The following is a 5544-nucleotide window of genomic DNA, read 5'->3' on the forward strand; positions in this document are numbered from 1 at the left end:
ATCACTAAATTAATTCCAAATTAATTCTTTAATAATACTAATTAAATAATATGATTTCTCAACTAATATATTATACTTATAATATATTAATAAATCATAGATAACCTCTTTCTCAAATATCCTTCCTATCAAATTGTTTTGGTGAATGCAACCCAAAATGGAACATACTACTCTCGGGTCAAGTGCATACTAATTATAGTTATGGGCTTAGACACATAATCCAACAGTCTCCCACTTGGATAAGTCTAATAACTATTACTGCAAGTACGACTCCAAAACCCGACTAGCAATCGTAGCTCTTAAAAGCCGTTGTCGAACTCTGACGTGTCCATTAGATAAGGGATCTGATATGGGCATATTTAGTTATAAAATTCAGGCATTATCTTAATACTTTATGTTTTTTTTTTGTCTCATTTAATGAAACAAAGTGCTTAGTTAGTTTAGAATTTCATTTTTCAGCAACAATGACATGCTCGGATGGAAAAGGAAGCGGAACTAGCGATTGGAGGCTTGGATCTTGGATTTTGAAGAAAGAAGGATGTTGCTGGACAGCTTGACCCCTCGCCAGTGTTTTGACCATATCTTAAGAACCGTAACTCCGATTGACGAGATTCAAAATGTTCTGAAAACTAGATATAATTTTGGACGACTTTCGTGTTTTGAGAAAATGCTGATTCCAAACGGACTCGATGAGTTGGGCCTCAAGTCGACGAGTCACGTCGAACTTTCGCGATTCTGGAGTCGTTGACTTGCCGTACACGGGTTTTAAGTGACAGACTCGCCGAGTAGGTTAGTAGACTCGACGAATCACCTTCGTTTTGTGAAAATATGTATAAAGGGCATTCCTGCCCGATACCCTAGCATATAGATGAACCCTTGGAGGCCAATTGTCGACTAAAGGTGCTGCTGGAGCGTGGGAGGCGAAGGAATCAACCATACATTCAATTTTAAGGAGAATCAAGGCAAAATAAAGTTTAATATTTACCTAATCTCTTGTTTGAACTATTTACCAATTGATTTCGTTTTTGAGCTTGTTTTGCTGTAATCATGAGCTAAAACTTATAACTTCTCTTTAGGGTAGATGAGTTTGTAAACATGGATTGATTTTATGGTTAGGATTAATTTTAATTGGTGATATTGTTTTTTTAGGCTTGTTAAAGAACCTCATATGTTAATAACAACTATTCTATGTTAATATATCAATAATTAAGCTGTATAAACATCTCTTAGTTATAAATTTCATCTGATTTATGTGACCACATAGTTATATGTCTAGGAATAACGAATGTGAAACTAGAATTAACTTGAAGATAGGTAAATTAATGTGTGAGCTTGTGTGATACACCATCAACAAGAGGTTAATTGAATCACCAATTTGATTAGCTAATTGCAAGTCTTACTTAACCCGAATCAATAAACTAGGATACTCATTGGTTTAATCAACTGATCACTGCTTGAATTAATTTGTTTTCTAAGGATTAGTAATAGCGAACGTGAACCTAATCACACTAATCGGTAGCCAATGCCAATTAATCCATTTCACTTGTCATAAAATCAACCATAGGAATAAATGATTCGAACCTAAACAGAAGTCTCCTTAATTATTGAATTTAGTCGATTTTTATTTGCTTAGCTCTTAGTTTCTTAGTTTAAATTTTAGTTAATTGTTTAAGTTTCTAGTCTTGCAAAACTAGAGAAAATCCCCTTTCTATTACTTGTTTTATTTAGATAATATTAGCATTTATTTTAATTGTTTACCGTTCCCTGTGTTCGATACCCTACTTACCTGAACTAAACTGCTAACCGATAGGTACACTGTCTTTCGTGTGTTTGTCTTTGTGTTTAAGTTAGTAGGATTAAAACTAGTGCATTTCAAACACATCAAGTTTTTGGCGCCGTTGCCGGGGAACGGTTCAAAAATTAATTCTAATTTCTAGTTTTATCGATCCTTTGTGAGATTTATCTTGCACAAAGTTATTTCTTAGGTAATTTAGTAATTAGGATAAGTTTTAATAATTTTATGTTTTTAGAAGTTAGTACGTAGTTTTTCTGTTTTTGCTCTGAACTCGTCAAGTGCAATCGAAGCGAATCGGCGAGTCCATCACTGTTACACAATTTCGTATTTTATTTTATTTTTGTTCATTTTACGCGTTTTTCTTGTTTTGTTTGCAGGCATTAGATGACCAGAGGATCTAACACACCTCTAGTTCCTCCATACGAAGACCCAGAATCCGCTTTAAGGAAAAACAAAGGCAAGGAGGTTGAAAGCTCTAATACACCTAGGAAATCACCTTTGACGAGCTTGAAAACGGTTTTTGGGAAGAAAAAGAACAAGAAGGCAGGAGAGACCAACACTCAAAAGAGCGAAGAAATCAAGTTAGAGAATATTGAAGATAATCCAAAAGAGGCCGAATTCGAATACGACTACGAATCCGATTACGAAGAAGAAAGCGACTTTGAAGGCAAATTAGCTAACCCCATGGCTAACATCGATGAAGTTCCCATGGGAGAATGGAAGAAGAGAATACGTGACGATACCGGGTCGGGACTTGTGCAACCCACAATTCCTACAACCGCCACCTTTAAGCTTAAAGGTCACATACTTGCTCAACTAAAGGAGATCCCCTTATACGGTAAAGATCACGAAGATGCCTATAAACACTTGGATAAGGTCAACGATGTAGCTGATTATTTTAATGTTCCAAATGTGCCCCGCAAGACCCATCTGCTTCGTATGCTTCCAGTTACATTCAAAGGTGCTGCAAAGGATTGGCTCAAATCATTACCTCCAGGATCTATCACTACATGGGCTAAAATGAAGGAAGAGTTCATTGATCAATTTTGTCCACCCTCGAAGATAGCCAAGTTGAAGAAAGCTATTGCCAACTTTGAACAACAAGCTGGAGTGTCCCTTTATGAGGCATGGGAGAGATATAAGGGCCTACTAAGGAACTGCCCACATCATGATCTAAACAGTCAACAAGAAGTCTCCATTTTCTATGATGTAGTCAATGTAACAACTAGGCAGCTCCTTAACTCGCAAGGACCCCTCACAAAGAAGGCACCCCCGGTGATCAAAGAACTAATTGAAGAATTCTCTAAACACTCTAGAGAATATCATAATCCATGGCATGAAGTAAGTCGGGGGTGGTAAACACTGTTAACGATAGCATGGCAGCAATGATGGCTAAACTAGAAAGTTTAGATCGGAGAATGACTAAGATGGAACAATCCATCCACGCTATCCGGGTAGGATGTGAGAATTGTAGAGGACCCCACCTCACTAAAGATTGTGATTTGGATGAAAATGGGAACCGGAAAGCACAAGTTTGCTATTCAAGTGGTGATAGATTTGATGATAATTGGCGAAAACCCAAGAAGGAATGGCTCCCGTATGATGATTACAAAAAGGCAAAAGAGGAGAAATACAAGCAAAAAGAAAGGGGTTTCTATCAAAAGGAGGAACCGGTTATGGAAAAGAAAACTGATTTGGATGGAATTTTCACAAGGTTTGTAGTTGCGTCCGAGAAGAGGCACAATGATACCGACAATGAATTGAAGGAGCAACGAATAATGCTTAAAGATCATCAAGCTATGATGAAAGATCAACAAAATTTGCTTAGGAATCAGCAATCCTCCATTCATAACATTGAAAAACAGATAGGTCAGCTTGCACAACAAATCAATCAAAGAACACTTGGTGAACTTCCTAGCAATACTTAACAAAATCCAAAAATGGCGCATCCAAATGTGATAACCACTAATTCTGACAAAATTTTCACTCCTTTGACCTCTATTCAGAAGAAACCCAGTAAGCTGCAAACAAAAGAGACAATTAAATGGAAATCGAGCAAACCCGACTCGGCGAGCAAGTCGGCATCATGGACTCGACGAGTCCGAGGTCTGATGAGAAAATTGTTCACTTTTGAAACCTTACAAGCCCCCTTTGCCATTTCCGATCCGAGCCATACCAGATGAGCAGATTCGACAGTATAGAAGATTTATGGAGCAAGTGAGGACCCTCCAAGTGAACATTCCATTTGTTGAAACGATACTTCATACACCCAAGTATGCAACTTTGCTTAAGAGCCTCTTTATTACTAGACAAAATATGGAAGAAGTTGCTGAAGTATTGTTGAATGAGCTGCCAGAAAAGAGGGGTGATCCGGGAAGCATAATCGTGCCTTGCCAATTTGGGAACATCATGACTACACGAGCATTGACCGATTTACGGGCAAGTATTAACATTATGCCATATTCTTTCTTCCAAAAGTTGAACCTCCCGATTCCGAAACCTGTTCACATGAAGATCCACTTGGCCGACAAGAGAATAATACATCCAATGGGAGTGTGTGAAGACCTTCTTATTAAGGTGGATAAGCTAATATTTCCGGTTGAGTTCATAATATTGGATATGGAGAAGGATATTAAAGTACCAATCATTCTTGGAAGACCATTTTTGAATACCGCTTGTGCTTTGTTAGATATCAGTGAATCTACGCTAACATTAAGAGTAGGTGATGAATCGGTAATTTTTAAAGCTGAGCAAAAAGATACGCAAGAAGGATCGAGAGAAGAAAAGGTTTCGTCACTAGATTTGGATGATGAATTGTTAGAAAAGGAGCTTGCATCTTTGCAGGAAAGCAATCCAAATCAATTCTTTTTATCTTTGGAGGATACTTCTGATGCCAATGGAGATGTAGAAGAAATAGAAAGGCTGATCAGGGAAGCTGATTATCAAGAAAGCATAAGAAGTGTTCATGGTTCCCCGACTCACCGAGTCGTATCTGCTGACTTGACGAGTCCAGTAAAAAATTTAAATCTGGCAAACTTTTGACTCTACAACCAATTAGTGACCTTGCTGAATCAGATGTGCACTTTATGCCTGATCCCTTTGAGAACGTTCTTGAGGAAAATGAGGATATTGAAGATGTTATCAATATTGGGAATGCACATTTGGCATTTCTTGAAGTAATCATGGGAGGTGATGAGATTGTCCAAGAGAAGAATGCGGGAAGTTAAGAAGATGAAAACCACCATTATCCAATTAAATCACAAATGCTAGATCAAGAAGAAGTTTTGACCAAAAGATAAAGGAGCAAGCCTCGTGCCATTGTCTCTACTATGTTCGAAGTGTTAACTTTCACAACACCGGATCCTTTAATGAACAAAAAGACAAGCAAGGAATGGAGAGCAACAAGCATGGTAAGGGGGTGAAGCATAAAGCTGAAGAGAGTGCTGCAAAAAAGAGAATGGAAGACTCGAGGAAGGCTTATAAAAGGAAAATCCATCTTTACAAGACGAAATACAAAGTACAAAGGTTGAAGAAGGAGAGCCTCATGGAGGAAGCAGCAGCAACGTAAGCAAGATGGAGTCCAGCTAATGACTCCTAAAAACAGAAGAACTTAACGGGAGGCAACCCGTCACTAGAGTTTGCTTTCTTTTACCTTTTTCTTTAGTTTTTTTTTTTTTTATTTTTTTTTTATTTTTTTTATTTTTTTTTTAGGATTTATCTATCTTCATTTTCTTTATTGTTCAAAATGA

At 37.5% G+C, this 5544-nt stretch overlaps 1 non-coding gene across 1 annotated transcript; it reads right to left on the minus strand.

The window, feature by feature from the left end:
- Positions 1–2863: 2863 nt before the first annotated feature.
- On the minus strand, positions 2864–2970 carry LOC145096676 (small nucleolar RNA R71). The gene has a single exon (XR_013704047.1). It is a non-coding gene; the product is annotated as a small nucleolar RNA R71 (small nucleolar RNA).
- Positions 2971–5544: the final 2574 nt, after the last annotated feature.

This window comes from Lactuca serriola, chromosome 3 (genome assembly GCF_051521515.1).
Source record: "Lactuca serriola cultivar US96UC23 chromosome 3, Lser_US96UC23_V15, whole genome shotgun sequence".
Classification (NCBI taxonomy): Eukaryota; Viridiplantae; Streptophyta; class Magnoliopsida; order Asterales; family Asteraceae; genus Lactuca; species Lactuca serriola.